Source organism: Xyrauchen texanus, chromosome 34 (assembly GCF_025860055.1).
Source record: "Xyrauchen texanus isolate HMW12.3.18 chromosome 34, RBS_HiC_50CHRs, whole genome shotgun sequence".
Classification (NCBI taxonomy): Eukaryota; Metazoa; Chordata; class Actinopteri; order Cypriniformes; family Catostomidae; genus Xyrauchen; species Xyrauchen texanus.
The window spans coordinates 38,081,730-38,105,484 of record NC_068309.1 but is presented as its reverse complement, the minus strand read 5'-3'; the positions used below and the strand labels follow the sequence as shown (position 1 = coordinate 38,105,484).

At 42.2% G+C, this 23,755-nt stretch overlaps 1 protein-coding gene across 1 annotated transcript in view; it reads right to left on the bottom strand.

Annotated features, from left to right (window-relative positions):
- The window catches only part of LOC127627389 (follistatin-related protein 4-like), a 451,612-nt gene that overhangs the window by 175,882 nt on the left and 251,975 nt on the right, over nt 1-23,755 (bottom strand). The window lies entirely within an intron of this gene.

Sequence of the window (23,755 nt, the reverse complement as noted above, 5' to 3'; positions counted from 1 at the left end):
CAGCCGTGACTTACACTGACTACCAGAAACTTCGAACCAACGACCTTCTGATTACCAGTCGTGTGCTTTAGCCCACTACACCACACCACTCACAGCAATGGCTGAAGTAACACTTTCGGCTCTTGTCTACAACCGTGCTCCATCAGAAATGCAATGCTTTATCAGTCGAGCTACAGCGCATTGAAATCATTAGGAAGACTTTTATTTGTATTTAACTATTACATAGATCAGGCTTAATGTTTTTTTTATGAATGACATTACAAATAATATTATAAATATATAACATTTTTAAAATACTTCAATATCTGTCTCCCATTTTGGTCAACTTTAGTCTAGGTCCATTTTACATTTACACTATTGTTGGAACCCAGCCAACCTGAATAGCTATTATATTATATTATATTATATTATATTATATTATATTATATTATATATATATACAACAATTATTTTCGGTCTTCAAATCTGATTGGACGAGAGTCGTTCCATTAGTATTGATGGTCTGACAACATCAGCACTCAGACGCTTCACTGTGTGAGTATCACTCCCATTTGTGTTCGTGCCGTTCTAAACTAAAGTGTAAGAACAGTGCATATGTAAAAACAATGATTGACTGATGAGTTTTTAGAGAAAGCTGTTTCTATTTTAGCCATGTTTGACCTAATATTGACCTTAAGACACGCCAGTCTATTGCATACTGTGGCAACTCAAAAACAAACACAAAGACAATGTTAAACTTCATTTAACAAACCAAATAGCTTTCAACTGTGTTTGATATAATGGCAAGTGATTTTCTAGTACCAAATTATCAATTCTGCATGATTACTCAAGGATAAGTTGTGACTTTTTCAAATAGTTATGGTGCTGTTTTTTACATCAGTAATGTCCTGACTATACTTTGTGATCAGTTAAATGCCACTTTGGTGACAATTTCCTTCCAAAACAGCAAAATCTGTACATTATTCCAAACCTTTGGCTGCCAGTGTATATAAGGAGAGCCTTAAAATATCTTGTAAAAGTGAAGAAGTTTGGACAGAAATATTTTGCTTTTGTTTATTCCATGAGCCCTTTTGAATACATGAATGACAGACTTTTAAAGAGTCTGTGTTTCTTCTATCATTTCCTTTAAAATAGAGTAAGCGAGTGTGGCTCAGGGCTCCTCTGTGCCACTGTGTCTTTAATACTGTATGAACTCACAACAACATATAACATTTGCCACCATACAATCGTTTTTGTGTTCACTAAAACCCTTGTTTATATTTTAGTATGAGTTTGGCATGAACCTCTGCAGAGGGCGCATGCTTCACAGCGCTTCAAGTCTGGTTCAGAAGAGCATAATCTCGACACGCTCTTCAGAGGCTGCAGTGTGTCTCACTGAGACGGTTGGAGTTTAACTGAATGAGACACTCACACGTGCCATTCCCTTATTTGGACAGTAAAAGGTAAATGAAATTTAAAGTTCACAACAATCATTAATTAACCACTATCAGACAATTATTTAATAAAGATTTTTTTATAACCAACTTTCTGCCGTCTCTCGACAGTTAACAAGAAACATAATGTCATCAGTGTAACTTGTTAAGCTATGTTATTGTTAATAATCTGTGCCGTGTTGTCAGAAAGTTGTTCATGCCAAGAGCCCTGGTATTCAGCTTCTTTTGGCAGTCTCAGCTCATGCAGCCTGAGAGGCCCCTGGCAGTCTGAAGCCCGGGGCATTAAAACCACTGGACCAGTCCACAATTCAGCCTTGTGCCCAAGTGTTACATTTTTAAAGTAAGTAGTTTTTCACATCCCTGGTACAAGTCCAGGGTCACCCCCCCAGTCAGCACATCCCTATGATTTAATGTAAATTCTGTTGTCTGAACTTTAAGCAAGTAAAATTAGTTGGAGTATGCGGCTGTCACTCCTAAAAATAACCAAACTATGTGTGTACAGAAAACGATTAACAGGAGTGACAACCGTATTAAGCTACAGTTTGTAAATGGCAATAAGACTACTTTCACAATCACTGCAATATGTATTTTATTGAAAGTTATTCAAAAACTGTTGGCATGTTTGTAGCCCAATGCTGAGATTATCTGAATTATATGTGACATGTACCAACAGAAATAAACACTCCTGAATGGCCACACTGAATCCATATACGTATGTGGGACTAATTATCTTATTTCATACTGCATTTTCAGAATGGTTACACTTGAATCTATATTCAGATGTATAGAATCTACATCAGTTGGCAGAAAAAAATAATAAATGTTGTAGTATATCCTTGATATTTTATATATGTGCAATTATGGGGAGAAATCACCGTGTAGTGCCTTTCAAAAAAATGTCGATGTGTTTTCCTAGGCCAAACATTTTTACATATACTCAGTGTCAGATATTAGATGTGCTTTTGTTACCATGACATCAGGGTGAGCTCGATCTGCAAGCCTGTTCTTTTATCAACAATCCCTCCCTGATCAATCATTGATGACCCTTACATTGAGGTACTCCAGTTTATACATTTCAAACATGGTAATGAACTGTATCTATCACTAGTGTGCTAAAAGAAATGTTACCAGTGCTGGGTAGATTGTGTTTGAATAATCTGGTACTGATTACAAATTACATTACTAAAATTGTAGTCAATAACATACTTTATTGAACTACATTTTAAAGTAATATAGTCTGATTGTTTTTTTATTACAGTACATTTGGATTACTTCTGACCTAACTCTTGTTTATTTGATGACACATGCATTTGATTGGTATAAGCTTGTACCATTTTTACATCATGTTGCTTAAATCCATTAAAGAAAACTAATGATGATTTTTTTTGTGTTTTACTCTTAACTTAGTTTCTAAGTAAAATAAAAAAGGCACTAAAAATGTTCTTACTCCTGCAATTTTGGCATTACAAACATCCATGTGTGGTAACAGATCAGACCAGTTATAATTGTGAATCAATGTCACCAAAAAACAATCTCAAATGTTGTTGCAAAAGCATATTTATTAACATTTGGCAATTCCCACACTAATGCAATTGGTTCATCATTTATGTGTGGATTACCGCTCCATCTTTAGCGTAATTATTGCTGGTGCTGAATTGCCTTGAACTCAAAACTACTTCAGGCTTGACAGGACCCAGTTTGATGAGCTGCTGCAGAGGGTGGGTCCCCTGATCTTCCATTACTGCAGGAGCTGAGAGAGTGTAGGATCACGTGAGCTCTACCATCTTGTCTCGTGTTGGCTGTCGCTCCCGTAAGTCGCTCTTCATTTGAATAAAGCTAAACTTGTCTCAAATATGTCGCATCGCTGGACATGCCCACATCTGGTCACCAATGGTCACGACAGCTCGTGTCGCCAGAAGTCTCTGTGCTCTCATTGAAAATGAATGGGATGGAGTAGCTGTCTCGAGCGATGTCACTGGCAGTGTGAACGAAGCTTTATCTGCCCAACCCGAACCTTTGTTACATCATCTGTAGTAGTAAAACCCAGCACTGAATGTCCATGATGATATGGTTTTACCCAACTCCTTTTATTCCTTTTTTCTTTATGAAAGATGTCCGAAGTTTACCCACTGTCCAAAGAATTTCTTTCCAGCTCTAACAAAAGTTTTATATAGTGAAAAAAGGTATAATTTTACTTGAAGACACACATTTTCATTCAAACACACAGCTGATGTTCAAAATCTGGCCTAATGAAATGCTTACAATAGTATCTTGATTTCATGTTGATTTATTTACTTTGCGGAGGACCCGCATCTCCCACGGGCAGAGCTCCCTCTGTCCCTCACTCGCTGTGTTTGTAGATCTCCACCCCATCTAGGCAGGACCTACCACCGCACCACTTCCATGTGTGTTTTTGTATTTGCCACAAGTTAACCCCCCACCCCATTGGGCAGGATATCTAAAAAATATGTTCCTATTGACACACTAAAGCTGAAGATATAAAAAAACTATATAGCACTATTCTTTTGAAATCAACGAGGGATTATTATGACATAATCCCTCTATTTAATCTCACTATAATAAAGGTATTTATGCTGCATTGTGACATAAATAATGAATTGGTCCATTTTTGTTTGTTTGTTGATTAATATAAGTATGATTTTGTGTATTTATTAAGCATCAATAATGTGCAAGTTACAATTAATGAAAGTTACTGTTACGATTCCCTGTTGTCTGCCCCGCGTTTCACATGTCACTGTCATTGTTCGCACCTGTTTATCGTTTGCAATCATCCTGTCCTTGTGTATATAAACCCTGTTTGCTTTCCACTCCTTGTCGTGCGTTGAATGTTGTTGAAGGTTCATGTTCCCACTGCTTTGAATGTTGATGCGCCTTTGTTTGCTCCGTTGCCCGTCTCGCCGTGTTTCCTAGTTCCGTGTTCCTCCATTGTGTTCGTGTTTCATCTCAGTTTTGTCCCCCCGTGGATGTTTTCGTTTGTTCCTGCTTGTTTTGTGTTTTGCTTATTTCAGTTAATAAAGAACCTGCATTTAGATCCAAACTCCACATCTGCCTCCGCCTGCGTTCATAACAGAACGCACGACCAAACATGGGTCTAGCGGTTCTTAAAACGAACTGTCAGCTGCTCAGCCTCATTCAGGGGAACCGACCGGTTGAAGAGCACATCCGCGATTTTTTCTCAATTGCGAGTGCCACCGACTTCCCTGACTCCTCACTGGTGGTGTTCTTCCGGGCGAACCTAAGCAGTGCGCTCAAGGAGCGGTTGCCACCGGCAACGCGCGGCTGGACGCTCCGCGAATTCGTGGAGGAGACTTTGCTGGCCTGCGATTCGTCATTCACTGTGGGCGTCATCGAGGAGGACCCCGTAGCTCCTCCCACAGTGGTAACTCTCCATTCGCCCATGATTCGTCCCTTCACGCCTGCCTTGGTCAAGGAGCCAGTGCTGCCAGCTTCGTCCGCCTGGAGGAGGAGGAGAAGGGCTTCCGCTTCCCAGTTCACGCCTGCCACGGTCAGCGAGCCAGCACCTACGCCTGCCACGGTCAGCGAGCCAGCGCCTACGCCTGCCACGGTCAGCGAGCCAGCGCCTGCAGCCCCTACCGTCAGCGAGCCAGCGCCTGCAGCCCCTACCGTCAGCGAGCCAGCGCCTGCAGCCCCGACCGTCCCTGAGCCAGCGCCTGCAGCCCCGACCGTCCCAGAGCCAGCGTCTGTAGCCTCGACCGTCCCTGAGCCAGCGCCTGTAGCCTCGGCCGTCCAAGAGCCAGCGCCTGTAGCCATGACCGTCCAAGAGCCAGCGCCTCCCGAGCCTCCCAGGGCTCCGCCTCTCGAGCCTCCCAGGGATCCGCCTCTCGAGCCTTCCAGGGCTCCGCCTTTCAAGTCTCTCGAGCCTTCCAGGGCTCCACCCCTCGAGCCTCCCAGGGCTCCGCCTCTCAAGTCTCTCGAGCCTTGCAGGGCTCCGCCTCTCGAGCCTTCTAGGGCTCCGCCCCTCGAGCCTCCCAGGGCTCTGCCTCTCAAGTCTCTCGAGCCTTCCAGGGCTCCACCTCTCGAGCCTTCTAGGGCTCCGCCCCTCAAGCCTCCCAGGGTTCCGCCTCTCAAGTCTCTCGAGCCTTCCAGGGCTCCGCCTCTCGAGCCTTCTAGGGCTCCGCCTCTCAAGCCTTCTAGGGCTCCGCCTCTCGAGCCTCCCAGGGCTCCGCCTCTCAAGCCTCTCGAGCCTTCCAGGGCTCCATCTCTCGAGCTTTCCAGGGTTCCGCCTCTCGAGCCTTCCAGGGCTCCGCCTCTCAAGTCTCTTGAGCCTCCCAAGCCTTCCTCGGCTCCGCCTTCCAGGGCTCCACCTCCAGAGTCTCTCGAGCCTCCCAGGGCTCTGCCTCTCGAGCCTCCCAGGGCTCTGTCTCTCGAGCCGCCCAGGGCTCCGTCTCAAGTCTCTCGAGCCTTCCAGGGCTCCGCCTCTCAAGCCTCTCAGGGCTCCGCCTCTCGAGCCTCTCACAGCTCTGCCCCCCGAGCCTCCCAGGGCTCCGCCTCCCGAGTCTCTTGAGCCTTCCAGGGCTCCGCCTCTCAAGTCTCTCGAGCCTTCCAGGGCTCCGCCTCTCCAGCCTCCCAGGGCTCCGCCCGCCGGGTCTCTCGAGTCTCCCAGAGCTCCGCGTCCTGAGTCTCTAGAGCCTCCCAGGGCTCCACCTCCCGAGTCTCTCGAGCCTTCCAGGGCTCCACCTCCCGAGTCTCTCGAGCCTTCCAGGGCTCCGCCTCCCGAGTCTCTCGAGCCTTCCAGGGCTCCGCCTCTCGAGCCTCCTACGGATAAGCTCCCCGAGCCTCCTACGGCTCCGCCTCCCGAGTCTCCTAGGGCTCCGCCTCCCAAGCACCCTGAGCCTCTCGAGCATCCTACGGCGCCATCTCCCTCGGCTCCGCCTCCAGAGCCTTCCAGGTCTTCACCTCTATAGCCTCCTACGGCGCTACCTCCCTCAGCTCCGCCTCCTGAGCCTCCTTCGTCTCCGCCTCCTGAGCCTTCCACAGCTCCGCCTCCTGAGCCTCCCACAGCTCCGCCTCCCGAGCCTCCCATGGTTCTGCCTCACTTGGCTCCGCCTCCTGAGTCTCCCTCGGCTCCGAATCCAGAGCCTTCTACAGTTCAACCTCCTGAGCCACCCATGGCTCTGCCACCTGGGTCTTCCATGGCTCCGCCCTCGGAGTTCCCCATGGCTGTCCTATGGCCACCTCCCAGGCCTCCTGAACCTGTCCCTGCCCTGTGGCCGCCTCCCAGGCCTCCTGAACCTGTCCCTGTTCTGCAGCCACCTCCCAGGCCCCCGAACCTGTCCCTGCCCCTTGGACTTCCTGTCTGCCCTCGGTGGCCCCTTGGACTGCCAGTCTGCCCCTTCGTGCCCCTTGGACTGTCTCTTTGCCCCTTGTGCCCCCCTTGGACTGTCTGTTTGCCCCGTGTACAATCTTTTGGTCTGCTAGCCCCCCTCCATCCCCAGGACGATTCTGTTTTTGTGTTTTTTTTTGTTTTGTTTTAGGATCGTCTGGAATCAGATCCTTTGAGGGGAGGATTCTGTTACGATTCCCTGTTGTCTGCCCCGCGTTTCACATGTCACTGTCATTGTTCGCAACTGTTTATCGTTTGCAATCATCCTGTCCTTGTGTATATAAACCCTGTTTGCTTTCCACTCCTTGTCGTGTGTTGAATGTTGTTGAAGGTTCATGTTCCCACTGCTTTTAATGTTGATGCGCCTTTGTTTGCTCCGTTGCCCGTCTCGCCATGTTTCCTAGTTCCGTGTTCCTCCATTGTGTTCGTGTTTCATCTCAGTTTTGTCCCCCCGTGGATGTTTTTGATTGTGACGTCGGCTAATTGCTGACGTCATTGGACTTCCTGTTGCTGACGGCACAGCACGCTGCACGAGAGTTTGTTTGTGGCCTGCTTGGCACTGCTTATTCTCATACGTTCAACGTTATAGTCATCGTTCATAGTTATCCTTTGTCATTGTACCGCGTCGTTCATAGTTATATCCTTTGTCATTTTACCGCGTTTCAGATTCTTCCGCTTTTTCTCCCGTTTCATCTGCGTGTAGTTTACCGGTTGCTGCTGACACCTAGCTAGAGTCTGTGTTTGTAGCCTTTAATCCTTAAACATCTGCCATTTTTAAGCACGCATCAGGTCTTCCCGTATTATTCTCTTATCGGGATTCAACTGCGCGCATATTTCACCTGTATCTGCGTTCTATTTTTATCGCGATTAAACTGCGTGTATTTTTTCAGCGCGCACCCGTTTTTTTCTCCTCTGCGGTACACAGATTATTGCATCGATCTCAAAGCATCGCTTACCAAGAACAACCACCACCAACAACAAACAATTTTGTGAGGGATTCAAATCAACCTCAAAACCCTCACCGCTCAGGAACAACGAACAATTTGCGGTAAGTCATGGCATCGGCTCATGTTATTTGTTCATGCATTGCATGTCACATGTTTAAAATAGCCTCCTCCGTCAGCAGTGAGGGATTCACTTGTGATAAATGTAAGGAATTAGTCAGGCTGCCGGAGAAGGTTAATGAGTTAGAGACTCGCATCCGAACACTAGTAGAGGTCAGTGAGAAAGAGAAGCCGGTAGATACTGTTTCGGATGCGGGCAGTACAGAGAGCAACACACACACTTTGGTTCCGGCTATAGAGCCCCTGCAGCAGGGCATTTGGGTGACGTCTCGGCGGCATACTCGTTCAGCAAAGAGACACCACTCTCCCGTTCCTGTTAGGGTTTCCAACAAATTCTCCCCACTCATTGATACACCCACTGAGAATCATATTGAAAGAGCCCTTGTTATCGGTGATTCTATTGTAAGGAATGTGGAAATAGAGACTCCAGCCACTATTGTTAATTGCATTTCGGGGGCCAGAGCGTCTGACATCAAATCAAATTTACAAGTGCTGGCTAATGCTAAACGTAGATTTTCTAAAATTGTTATCCATGTCGGCACTAACGATGTCCGGCTTCGCCAGTCGGAGATCACTAAAGATAATGTTAAAGAGGTGTGCAAATTTTCAAAAACGATGTCAGACACTGTAATATGCTCTGGTCCCCTCCCTGCTCGTCGTGGTGATGAGGTTTATAGTAGATTAGTGTCACTGAATGGCTGGATGTCTGAGTGGTGTCTGCAGACTAAAATAGGATTTATAGACAATTGGAAAAGTTTTTGGGGTAGACCTGACCTGCTAAAGAGAGACGGACTCCATCCCTCCAGGGAAGGTGCCGCTCTCCTCTCTAGTAATTTGGCTTATAGACTTAATAATGATATTAATTGACTAAATGGGGCCCAGGTCAGGAAGCAGACAAACTGGTTAATCCGAACGTCTGCTAGCTGCCATGAGATGTCACACAGGTCACATAAACTACAACACATAGAGACTGTATCACCTAGATATCTCATAGAGACTGTGTCTGTTCCCCGAACTACCAAACACAATACCCTCACTAAATCATTTAGAAAAAATTTGATTAAGGTCAAACTTGAACAAAACAAAGAAATTATAAATAAACATCATATAAAAATAGGGCTACTAAACATTAGATCTCTTGCTACCAAAGCACTAATTGTCAATGAAATGATTACAGATCATAGATTGGATGCGCTCTGTTTGACTGAAACCTGGCTTAAACCGGATGAATATATTAGTTTAAATGAATCTACTCCCCCAGGTTATTGTTATAAACATGAACCTCTTCTGAAGGGTCGAGGAGGAGGTGTTGCTACAATTTACAGTGAAGTTTTTGGTGTTACTCAGAGGACAGGATATAAATGTAAGTCTTTTGAACTAATAATGCTTAATGTGACACCGTCAAATACAAATATAAATAAAAAATCTCTGTCGTCCTTTACCCTTGCTACAGTGTATAGATCACCCGGGCCTTATTCAGATTTCCTCAGTGAATTTGCAAATTTTTTATCAGATCTTGTAGTTACTGTAGATAGAGCCTTCATTGTTGGTGAATTCAACATTCACATAGATAATGAAAATGATACATTGGGATTAGCATTTATCGATATTCTCACCTCTCTTGGAGTCAGACAAAATGTAACAGGACCAACTCATCGCCATAATCATACGCTAGATTTAATTCTTTCATATGGAGTTGATGTTGATAATATAGAAATTCTGCAGCAGAGCGATGACATCTCGGATCATTACCTCGTATCTTGCATGCTGCAATCAGCTAATGTTACTCAATCTACACCACGCTATCGTTCAGGTAGAACTATTCTTTCGACCACTAAAGATCACTTCACTAATACTCTTCCAGATCTATCTCATATACTCAATAAACCCCAAAGCCCAGAAGAACTTGATGAAATAACAAAAAATTTAAATGCAGTCTTCTCTAGCACCCTTGATGTTGTTGCCCCACTTCGATTAAAGAAAATTAAAGAAATAAGCCCTGTACATGGTACAATGGTACAATGATCACACTCATGCTCTCAAGAGAGCAGCTCGGAAAATGGAGCGCATGTGGAAAAATACAAAATTAGAAGTATTTCAGGGTGCATGGAAGGATAGTGTCTGTAGCTACAAACACGCACTCAAAGCTGCCAGGTCAGCATATTTTAGTAAACTCATAGAAAATAACCACAACAATCCTAGATGTTTATTCAGTACTGTGGCTAAATTGGTTAGGAATAAAGCCTCAACCGAACCAGATATTACGTCACAGCTCAAGAGTAATGACTTCATGAATTTCTTTACAGATAAAATTGAAATAATCAGAAATAAAATTGGAATTATGCAATCATCTGTCATAGCACCTCAGAAAACAGTGTTGAATAATTTCCCTCATGTGCAACTTCAATCCTTCGCTATCATAGGTCATGAAGAGCTAACAAAACTTATCGAAACATCAAAAGCCACAACTTGTTTGTTAGATCCTATACCAACTAAGCTCTTAAAAGAGGTATCTCCTGTAATATCAGAACCTCTTCTTAATATCATTAACTCCTCGCTATGCTTAGGACATGTCCCAAGAAACTTTAAAATGGCAATTATCAAACCGCTAATTAAGAAGCCACAACTTGATCCTGGAGAACTTGCTAATTATAGACCGATTTCAAATCTCCCGTTTATGTCAAAAATACTAGAAAAGGTAGTATCCTCCCAAATACGTTCATTTCTACAGAGAAATAGTATATATGAAGAATTTCAATCAGGATTTAGGCCTCATCACAGTACAGAGACTGCACTTATCAGAGTTACAAATGACTTGCTCTTATCATCTGATCGCGGCTGCATTTCTCTTCTAGTGCTTTTAGATCTTAGTGCTGCATTCGACACGATAGATCACAACATTCTCTTGAATAGGCTGGAGAATTATGTTGGAATTTGTGGAGTGGCATTAGCATGGTTTAGGTCATATTTAGCAGACCGCTACCACTTTGTCTATTTAAATGAGGAATTGTCAAACCAAACAAAAGTAAAGTATGGAGTGCCACAGGGATCAGTTTTAGGGCCTCTGCTTTTCTCCATGTATATGCTTCCCCTGGGAGATATTATCAGGAATCGTGGAATAAGTTTCCACTGCTATGCTGACGATACACAACTTTATATTTCTTCAAAACCTGATGAGATTTCACAATTCTCAAAATTAGCAGAGTGTATCAATGAAATAAAAGATTGGATGGCCAGAAATTTCCTTCTACTCAATTCTGACAAAACAGAGGTTCTAATTATTGGACCAAAAACTCTAAAAATAAGCCACTAAAATATAATTTGACTCTAGATGGATGTACTGTTACATCATCTTCAACAGCAAAGAACTTAGCTGTTATATTTGATACCAATCTGTCCTTTGAAAATCAAATTACAAATGTTTGTAGAACAGCATTCTTCCACCTAAGAAATATTGCTAAATTAAGGCATATGCTCTCGGTTGCTGATGCCGAAAAACGAATTCATGCGTTCATGACCTCAAGACTAGATTATTGTAATGCATTACTGGGAGGATGTCCAGCAAGATTAATAAATAAACTTCAATTGGTTCAAAATGCAGCAGCCAGAGTGCTGACGAGAACCAAGAAATATGATCATATTAGCCCCATTTTATCATCGTTACATTGGCTACCTGTTAAATTCCGTATTGATTTATATTTCTGTTAACTACGTACAAAGCTTTGAATGGTCTAGCTCCGCAGTACTTAAGTGATCTTCTAACACGCTATATTCCAACACGTTCATTAAGATCGCAAAATTCTGGCCTATTAATAGTTCCTAGAATATCAAAATCCACTAAAGGAGGAAGATCCTTTTCATATTTGGCTCCTAAACTATGGAATAGTCTCCCAAACACTGTTCGAGATGCAGACACACTCTCTCAGTTTAAGTCTAGACTAAAGACTCATCTTGTTATGCTTGAGTAACGAGGCAGACGAGGAGATGCGGATCCAAACGCAGTTTGAACTTTATTTGATAAACAAACACAAAGTAACAACCCACAATGGGGAAAAGAAACATAAACTAGTTAAGCTAACCACGATATAAACAAACAGGGGACTAGTGAGGGAAGCACACACCAGGCTAACATCAAACAACGATCGACAAAGACTGAACAAAGACACGGGGTATAAATACACAAACAAGGGAAAAAGGGGCCAATGAACGAACAGAACTCAAACAAGATAATAAGGTGATTAACAGAAGCAAACGGCAAACTAATGAGGGCAGGTGAAAACAATGACAGGGAACACGAACGCTAACAGAGGACTATGGAGTTACATAAGGGACTAAAGTGAAAACTAAGAAGTGCAAAAGTGACAAGATGGAAAACAAGAGGGCAACAGTGAAACAAGACAGGGTAACCGTTACACATCTATTTAGCCAGGCATACACCTAATTTATCCCACAATTAGGCTGCTTTAGTTGGGTCTGCCGGAACCAGAAACCAGAAACATTGAGCATGATCTCTAACTCTGCAATAAATTCAATGGCATCTACGCTTACATCTTTTTATTTGTTTCCCTGTCTCAACCTCAGGACTCCTACCCTGAGGTCACCAGAACCGGCTGGATCCAGCACCATTCCTGCTTCATGTTGGACTCCACTGCTACATGTCGCAGAATGATGCTGACTAAATGCAGCCGATGCCAGCCAAACATCACTTCAATCTATTATGACGGACTTCAGAGGATGAAATTATGCCAACTCCAACCTGCATCACCTCGGTCTATTTATGGACTACGATCCTGAAATGAAATGCTTAGACTAACAATTGCCAACAAAAGCCTTCATCAGCCAATTAACAAGGACAATTGCATCTGTGAACTTCTGCAATTAATCAAGATGGACTTCAAAGACTTTGGTCATTAATCTTACAGTTCAAACACAATCTATGTTTAATCAATGACCCTTATCACTTAGTTTAATAATTTTAAACCATGATTTTACCTATACATAATTAATATTTACATTACATTCATAATGTTAGCCAGAGGGGAACTGGCCCCCACAGTGAGTCTGGTTTCTCCCAAGGTTATTTTTCTCCATTAATCTACATCTTATGGAGTTTTGTGTTCCTTGCCACAGTCAGCCTACAGCTTGCTCACTGGGGTTATTAATACAATTATCATTTAATTATTTATAAACACTATTAAAATTTGTATTTTATCTAAATTACACAATGATGATTAATCGACTTTATAGACATTACAGTTCTTATTGTCTGTTAATGCTAATATTCTGTAAAGCTGCTTTGAAACGATGTGTGTTGTGAAAGGCGCTATACAAATAAAATTGACTTGACTTGACTTGTTCCTGCTTGTTTTGTGTTTTGCTCATTTCAGTTAATAAAGAACCTGCATTTAGATCCAAACTCCCCATCTGCCTCCGCCTGCATTCATAACAGTTACTCTTTTTTTATTCATGTCGATATAAATGCATATTATGCATTAAATGACTTTCATTAATAAACACCTTCATAAACACTTAAAGGAAACATTAATGTTAAGTGTTACTGACTTTCTAAATATATTTTCCAAGATTTATTGTCAATCATTCATCAAAATACAATAGTTACATCAAGTAATTTTTTATATGTAAAACACTTTTCACAATCTCACAAATCATTTCAAAGCAGCTTCACAGAAATTTTACGGTAAGTTTTTAAATAAATATAAATCCGCGTTTTCCGTTTTGGCCTAGACCATGTGGGCTATTGATTAATATTGATTGGCTAATAGTTAAATAGCTATTTAGGCATTTTTTAAGACCACCGCTGTAGGTTATGCAGCCTTTATGCAAATAGATAATGCAGAAAGGCTTGTTAAAGTAAAAGTAGTGTGTAGAGGTATGTGCGTCAGAGTAATGACCCCAGACACAGTGCTAAGGTTCTGCCCTATTCCAACAAGTGTTCAGCACTTACAAGGAGCTGAATAAAATGTCAGAATCTAATGTGAAAATTGGTAAATGCATTAATCGTAATTTATACAAATTAACACTTTAAACATTTGAAAAAGAATTGCATGCATTAACATGCTAATTTTGACAGCTCTATGTGAAAGTAATAAAGGATGTCAAAAAGTGGGTGTCAGCAAGATGGTAGTAGTCCAGCACTATTCGCTGACTCCAAACTCAAATTGAGCACCACTTTTCACCATCTTCTCAATTTCTGATGGATAAAATCATGTTCTGCTTAACATTTTCCTGTTAATTATATAGTATGACTTGGAAATATGTAATAAAAAGGAAGTAAAATAGGTTGTGAATGCTATTTCTTGTTGACTACGTTTTTATATGATTCTCATTTTGTTCCTTAGCTCCCTATGTCATGAAGCAGTACATTCTGAACATGACTTCAGGCTATTGGGAGGTTCATCCAATGGCAACTTGAGAGAGAATACATGATAACAAGGGAACAGTGGGAGCAGCGATACTCACTGGTTTTTATGTTGCATTCTGGGAATGTTTAGGGAGTGAACTTTTCTGTACACTGGAATGATTTTGTGAATGGGACGGCCCTAGAAAGGGCTGACTCCCAGTGCCTTGACCACTCTAGAAGGGAGATGATTGAAATACCTCCTTTATAATTTGCTTTTGTATAAAGCGTCTGGTGAAAACACACATGTTACTTAGATGTGATAACTTTCTCAGTTATAAACTACTTCCCAACCAATTCAATTAAAAAGAAGGATAATTCACAAGGCTGAAATAGACTTTACAAGGGCCTGTTGACAAATCTCTCATGGGCAGCTGTGGTGTTTAAAATGTGGTTTTTCAAAACACTGAATGTCGCAAAGCCACAGCTGATTGATTATGTTAGTTCTGTTAGGTTTGGTTGGATTCATTTCTCTTCAGGGGAAAATCAGTCATCTTTTTCTCCTGCTGCTGCCCAGCAGCCTTTAGATTGTCCACAAAAAGAGATCACAGGAAACCAACAGCAAGTGTTCTGGAGCAGACTCTTGATTTCTCTGGAGCATTAGGCACTATGTCTTCTAGCCTTTTCCAAGGTGAATTCATTCATATTCATAGACATTCGTATGTAATGTGTACACATACACTGGTGGCCAAAAGTTTGGAATAATTTACAGATTGTGCTCTTATGGAAAGAAATTGGTACTTTTATTCACTAAAGTGGCATTCAACTGATCACAATGTATAGTCAGGACATTAATAATGTAAAAAATTCGGAACTTCTTAGACTACTTCAAAGAGTTCTCATCAAAAAATCCTCCATGTGCAGCAATGACAGCTTTGCAGATTCTTGACATTCCAGCTGTCAGTTTGTTTAGATACTCAGGAGACATTTCACCCCACACTTCCTGTAGCACTTGCCAAAGATGTGTCTGTCTTGTCGGGCACTTCTCATGCACCTTACAGTCTAGCTGATCCCACAAAATCTCAATGGGGTTAAGATCCATAACACTGTTTTCCTATCTGCTGGACAATCTGTTGTCCATTGTCTGTCTTTCTTTGGCCACTGTAACCTTCTCTTTTTGTTTTTCTGTTTCAAAAGTTCCCATAAGCCCTGCGCCCCTGAGTCTTCTCTATACTGTTGTACATGAAACTGGTGTTGAGCGGGTAGAATTCAATGAAGCTGTCAGCTGAGGACATGTGAAGCATCTATTTCTCAAACTATAGACTCTGATGTACTTATCCTCTTGTTTAGTTGTTCAACTGGTTCAACATCTCTTTCTGTCTTTGAAGACTGTAGTGTACCCCTTTGTATGAAATCTTCAGGTTTTTTTTGGCAATTTCATGCATTGTATAGCCTTCATTCCACAAAACAATGATTGATGAGTTTGTAGAGAAAGCTGTTTCTTTTTTTTTTTGCCATTTTTTACCTAATATTGACCTTAAGTTAAAGTGTTGTTAATGTTAAGCTTCATTTAATGAAACAAATAGCTTTCAACTGTGTTTGATATAATGACAAGTGATTTTCTAGTACCAAATGATCAATTCTGCATGATTACTCAAGGATAAGGTGTTGGAGTGATGTCTGCTGTCTAGATTTGATCAAAAATGACTTTTTCAAATAGTTATGATGTTTTTTTTTACATCAGTAATGTCCTGACTATACTTTGGGATCAGTTAAATGCCACATTGGTGAATTAAAGTACCAATTTCCTTCCAAAACAGAAAAACCTCTACATTATTCCAAACTTTTGGCCACCAGGTTACATTTTTGTGCGTTTGGTCTGATCAGAATTAGAATTGCAGGTGAGTTTAATAATAAGACACAATTCCATAGCGGGACTCTCATTTATAAAAAAAAACTTACCAAAAAAACTTTTTAACAACAAATGTATTTATAAATTAAATTAAGATGGTACTAGTAAAATAATTTCCACTCTTTATATGGATAGGTATAATTCTCATCAAAGCTCAACAAATATGAAATATAAGTGAAACATTGTCAATGTGAGGTAACAGGTAACACTTTACATTAATGTTCCCTCGGTTAAGCATTTACAAACGAGCTTCATTAATGATTAATAAGACATTTAGAAATGCATTCTAAATCATTGATATGCAGTTATAACAATATGAATAACAAGGGTGAGCTTTATGCAATACCTGCCAAATAATGAGCCATTTGAACACATTTTAAATGTTATAAATGCTTGATAAATAGGCTACAAAAATGACGATATAACTTACATTTTTATGAAAGATTACAAATAATCATTGACAATGAGACTTGGAAAATATATTTAGAAAGTAAGTAACACTTAACATTAATGTTTCCTTTAGGTGTTTATAAAGGGGTTCCGGGTCCCCTTTGGTGTTCAGGAATACTTGGCCACATTAGGCCTTGTTTGTCCATCTCACATTCCCCTTTAACAAGGGAACATTCTCATTTACAGTCAGGTCCATAAATATTGGGACATCGACACAATTCTAATCTTTTTGGCTCTATACACCACCACAATGGATTTGAAATGAAATGAACAATATGTGCTTTAACTGCAGACTTTCAGCTTTAATTTGAGGGTATTTACATCCAAATCAGGTGAACGGTGTAGGAATTACAACAGCTTGTATATGTGCCTCCTACTATTTAAGGGACCAAAAATAATGGGACAGACTAACAATCATAAATCAAACTTTCACTTTTTAATACTTGGTTGCAAATCCTTTGCAGTCAATTACAGCCTGAAGTCTGGAACGCATAGACATCACCAGACGCTGGGTTTCATCCCTGGTGATGCTCTGCCAGGCCTCTACTGCAACTGTCTTCAGTTCCTGCTTGTTCTTGGGGCATTTTCCCTTCAGTTTTGTCTTCAGCAAGTGAAATGCATGCTCAATCGGATATAGATCAGGTGATTGACTTGTGACCATTGCATAACATTCCACTTCTTTCCCTTAAAAAACTCTTTGGTTGCTTTCGCAGTATGCTTCGGGTCATTGTCCATCTGTACTGTAAAGCACCGTCCAATGAGTTCTGAAGCATTTGGCTGAATATGAGCAGATAATATTGCCCGAAACACTTCAGAATTCATCCTGCTGCTTTTGTCAGCAGTCACATCATCAATAAATACAAGAGAACCAGTTCCATTGGCAGCCATACATGCCCACGCCATGACACTACCACCACCATGCTTCACTGATGAGGCGGTATGCTTTGGATCATGAGCAGTTCCTTTCCTTCTCCATACTCTTCTCTTCCCATCACTCTGGTACAAGTTGATCTTTGTCTCATCTGTCCATAGGATGTTGTTCCAGAACTGTGAAGGCTTTTTTAGATGTTGTTTGGCATCTCTAATCTGGCCTTCCTGTTTTTGAAGCTCACCAATGGTTTACATCTTGTGGTGAACTCTCTGTATTCACTCTGGTGAAGTCTTCTCTTGATTGTTGACTTTGACACACATACACCAACCTCCTGGAGAGTGTTCTTGATCTGGCCCACTGTTGTGAAGGGTGTTTTCTTCACCAGGGAAAGAATTCTTCGGTCATCCACCACAGTTGTTTTCCGTGGTCTTACAGGTCTTTTGGTGTTGCTGAGCTCACCGGTGCGTTCTTTCTTTTTAAGAATGTTCCAAACAGTTGATTTGGCCACACCTAATGTTTTTGCTATCTCTCTGATGGGTTAGTTTTGATTTTTCAGCCTAATGATGGCTTGCTTCACTGATAGTGACAGCTCTTTGGATCTCATATTGAGAGTTGACAGCAACAGATTCCAAATGCAAATAGCACACATGAAATGAACTCTGGACCTTTTATCTGCTCCTTGTAAATGGGATAATGAGGGAATAACACACACCTGGCCATGGAACAGCTGAGCAGCCAATTGTCCCATTACTTTTGGTCCCTTAAAAAGTGGGAGGCACATATACAAACTGTTGTAATTCCTACACCATTCACCTGATTTGGATGTAAATACCCTCAAATTAAAGCTGAAAGTCTGCAGTTAAAGCACATCTTGTTCGTTTAATTTCAAATCCATAGTGCTGGTGTATAGAGCCAAAAAGATTAGAATTGTGTCGATGTCCCAATATTTATGGACCTGACTGATCTTGATTGGACTCAAGATGGCGCCGAGTATGGCTGCTGCGTTGCGAGCTCCGTTACAGCACTGCGGTTTATTGTTTGTTTTGTTTACAGTTCTTCGTTTTTTGTCTTGGATGTTGTCTGCCTTATTGTTTACGACAGCCAAACGCTTTTGGACATTGGTTCTATAATTTCACATCGAAAACCGGACTTCAAATTCCTTATTGCCGACCCGCTGTTTACAAACACGCCGGCGGAGCCCTTTGTCTGGGCTGCCCGGCCGCGGAATGCAGAAGGAAAAGAGGAAAACGAGCCGGCGTTCTCATCAGAGTAAGACGTCGTGCAAATCGACCCCCGCTACCCAGTGTACTACTGGCAAATGTTCAGTCTCTGGACAACAAGCTCTGCGAGCTGAGAGCACGGATCTCTTTCCAACGAGAGACGAGAGATTGCTGTGTTATCTGCCTTGCAGAAACCTGGATGTCTACGGAGAATCCAGACTCGGCCATCGAAATCACGGGCTTCTCCGTGCACCGAGCGGACAGAGCGAAAGACCTCTCCGGTAAAAGCAGAGGTGGTGGTGTATGTTTTATGATCAACAAATCATGGTGTGATCAGAGGAACGTACATTTCATCAAGTCTTTCTGCTCTCCTGATCTGGAATATCTCATGCTTCTGTGTCGACCATTCTGGCTACCGAGGGAATTCACAGCGGTCATCATCACTGCTGTGTACATCCCCCCACAAGCCGACACAGACCGGGCACTCAGGGAACTGTATGGGTGTATAAGTGAGCAGGAAACCGCGCACCCTGAGGCTGCTTTCATTGTTACCGGGGACTTTAACAAAGCCAACTTCAAAACAATCACTCCAAAATACCACCAACACATAAAGTTCAACACACGAGGGGACCGGGTTTTAGATCATTGTTACTCTCCTTTCCGGGATGGCTACAAATCCCTCCCCCGCCCCCCATTTGGCAAATCGGACCACTTTTCCGTTCTGCTTTTGCCCGCTTATAGGCAGAAGCTGAAACGGGAAGCACCCACCCTCAGAACGATCCAGTGCTGGTCGGACCAATCAGACTCTGCGCTGCAAGACTGTTTTGATCACGCGAACTGGGAGAAGTTCCGGTCCGCCTCTGATGACGACATCGAGGTTTATGCTGACAGCATAACGTGTTTCATCAGGAAGTGCGTAGAGGATGTTGTTCCAACCAAAACAATACGGATATACCCCAACCAGAAACCATGGGTTAACGGCGAGGTTCGCGCGGCACTCAATGCGCGGTCCTCCGCTTTTAATTCTTCTAACACAGAGGAGCGTAAACAAGCCAGTTATGCCCTCCGTAACACTATCAGTGAAGCCAAACGCCAGTACAGGCACAAACTTGAAGGTCAGTTCAACACCACTGACTCTAGAAGTATGTGGCAGGGAATTAATACCATCACGGACTACAAACGGAATAAAGACTCCGCTGTGAACACCGCTGCATCTCTCCCGGATGAACTTAATACATTTTATGCTCGTTTCGAGGACAACACCACCGCCCTCGCGGAGAGAGCACTCGCGGCTGACGCTACAGAGGTTGATTCACTCTTCGTCTCTGTTGTGGATGTAACCCGATCCTTCCGACGGGTGAACATCCGTAAAGCTTCGGGTCCAGACGGCACTCCGGGCCGCGTCATCAGAGCGTGCGCGAATCAACTGGCTGGTGTTTTTACGGACATTTTCAATCTGTCCCTCTCCCTGTCTGTAGTCCCCACATGCTTCAAAACATCAACCATTGTGCCTGTACCGAAGCAAGCCACAATCACTTGCTTAAATGACTGGCGTCCTGTTGCTCTGACCCCCATCATCAGCAAATGCTTCGAGAGGTTAATCAGAGATCACATCTGCTCTGTTCTGCCCCCCTCTTTGGACCCATTGCAGTTTGCCTACCGCAACAACCGCTCCACTGATGATGCCATTGCATCTACACTACACACTGCTCTCTCCCATCTGGAAAAAAGGAACACATATGTGAGAATTCTCTTTGTTGACTACAGCTCAGCATTCAACACCATAGTGCCCTCCAAGCTTGATATGAAACTCCGGGCTCTGGGCTTAAACAGCTCGCTATGCAGCTGGATCCTGGATTTCCTGTCAGGCAGACGTCAGGTGGTTAGAATGGGCAGCAACATCTCCTCATCACTGACCTCAACACTGGAGCCCTGCAGGGCTGTGTTCTCAGCCCCCTACTGTATTCACTATACACACGTGACTGTGTGGCAACACATAGCTCCAGTGCCATCATTAAGTTTGCTGACGATACAATGGTGGTAGGTCTGATCACTGACAATGATGAAAGAGCCTACAGAGAGGAGGTGCACACTCTGACACGCTGGTGTCAGGAGCACAACCTCTCCCTCAACATCAGCAAAACCAAGGAGCTTGTGGTGGATTTCAGGAGGAAAGACGGAGAACACAGCCCCATCACCATCAATGGAGCACCGGTAGAGAGAGTCAGCAGTTTCAAGTTCCTCGGTGTCCACGTCACTGAAGAACTCACATGGTCCGTCCACACTGAGGCCATTGTGAAGAAGGCTCACAAGCGCCTCTTCTTCCTGAGACGGCTGAGGAAGTTTGGAATGAACCAACACATCCTCACACGGTTCTACACCAGCACTGTAGAGAGCATCCTGACTGACTGCATCACCACCTGGTACGGCAATAGCACCGCCCAGAACTGCAAAGCCCAGCAAAGGGTGGTGCGAACTGCCAGAAACATCATCGGAGGTGAGCTTCCCTCCCTCCAGGACATATACACTAGGCGGTGTGTGAAAAAAGCTTGGAGGATCATCAGAGACTCCAGCCACCCGAGTCATGGGCTGTTCTCACTGCTACCATCAGGCAGGCGGTATCGCAGCATCAAGACCCGCACCAGCCGACTACATGACAGCTTCTTTCCCCAAGCAGTCAGACTGTTGAACACTTGATCTATCACGATCAATAATTAGCACTGCACTTTATTCATCTATAATCTCACACTGGACTGTCAACATATTCTCCTCAATATACTACTTCATATATATATATATATATATATATATATTTCATATACTCCTTACTTATTGTATTGTATATTGTGTATTGTATATTGTGTGTATTGTTTACTGTACATTGTATTTAATTATTGTGTTGTGTAAGTATGTGTACATTTTGATTTATAAATTGTTTTGTGTAAGTATGTTGTTTACTGTAATTGGTATATGTCTCGTCACTGTCATGACTGCTATGTTGCTCGGAACTGCACACAAGAATTTCACCTACTGTTGCACTTGTGTACATGGTAGTGTGACAATAAAGTGATTTGATTTGATTTGATTTGATTTGACTGTATGAAAATACAATAAAATCAAGCTATAAGTTGCATGAATTCAATGTTATATAAACCTCTAAAGATGCATACAAATTTGTATATCTAAAAGGGTTTATGTAAAAGTGTTAATGTTTTAGTTGCTGTCAATATATTGGTATTGTACTGTAGGTTTCAGTGTCTATAAAAAAAAAAAAAAATCTGCATAAAAAAAATTAATGTGTACTAGAAACATATTTTAAGTACATATAACTACACATACTAATGAGGTAATGTTAATTTTTCAACATTTTGTGTAACTAATAAAGACTATGTGGAAATATAAAGATGTGTTATTAAATTATTTCATAGTGTAACAAGCAGAACCTGCTCTGTTACTCTGGATGTTGGGTAGAGGGTTTTTCATTGAAGATTACAACTACAGATAATGCCATGAAACTATGCCATATACACAAAGTAGCAGTGATTGGCATAGCATGCTTGCCAGGGGCCAATGCTTTTCAAAGAAAGTAAATACCATGAAATACACTGGCAAAGGGCCTCTGAGCTGTGTTACAGTACATTGCACAATTACATTGTTCTTTGATGTGTTAAAATAACAGAATGCATAACTTATATGCAGCGAGAGTAGAGGAGGATATTATGAAAACTGATTATCTAGTGAGCACATCTTCAGTCTGTTGTGATGAATTTATGATATCCAATTAACATGAATATCACCAGCCTAGTTACATTCATATATAAACCGAAATTCTTTAAATTTTGATACATCAACTGATACAGTGAATACAGTGAAATACATGATCTAAAATGTAGACTGCAGGACTGAAGTGCCTAACGTAAGTGTCATTAACAGACTGCATTGAGGTTCGAATAAAATTTTTCTTCACGGATCATTCCTTTATCTTCAAATTATGTAAGGATACAATAATTGCACTTTGGATGTGCAATATATGATATGATGTGCATTGAATATTAAAAAGCCACAGAACATTTCCATAATGAAAGTAAAGGTGATGACACAATGCTTATGCTAATTACAGTATATTTCATTGCATAGAGAGAAAACATTATTTATTTTTTTTTTGCCAGCATTGAGGATTTGGATGTTTTTAAGAAAAAAAAAACTGTTAAACAATTTAGTTTAGAAATAGACACTTTTTAGATTTGTTCATATTACAGCTATACAGTATATGTGTCGTGTAAACATGTTAACCCGATTGCGATAACCCATAAGGCAAAATTGTTATGGTTTCTGAAAATCACAATAATACACATTAATCTTAATTTTAGGGCAGGTGATATACATAAAACATTGAGCCAAATCATTATGACTGCTCACAGGTGGAGCGAATAGCGTTGATCATCTCCTAACAAGGCCTCATGTCAAGGTCTGGGTAGATTAGACGGTAAAGCGAACATTCAGTTCTTGTAGTCAACGTGTTGAATGCAGGAGAAATGGGCAGGAGTAAAGACCTGAGCGACTTTGACAAAGGCCAAAAGGACCGGGAGCTCCCGGTTAGCAGAATTGAGTACCTACTGACAGTGGTCCAAGGAGGGACAAACAACTAACCGGCGACAGGGTGTTGGGCGCCCAAAGCTCATCGATGTGGGAGGGCAATGAAGGCTATCCTGTCTGGTATGACAGAAGGTCTACTGAGGCACAAGTCACTGAAAATTTGAATGATGGTTGCGGGAGAAATGTGTCACAACACACAGTGCATCGCACCCTGTTGTGTATGGGGCTACGTAAAGGGGATGTGAGTATCAGATCTAGACCTTGGAGCAGTGGAAGAATGTCACCTGGTCCAATGAGTCCTGTTTTCTTTTACATCACGTGGTGTGTAGTTGTGTGTCGTTTAACTGGGGAAGGGATGGCACCAGGATTCACTGTGGGAAGACGACAAGCCAGTGGAGGAAGTGTGATGATCTGGGCGGTGTTTTGTTGGGGAACCCTGGGTCCATTCATGTGAGCGTCACTTTGACACATGCCAACAACCTAAAC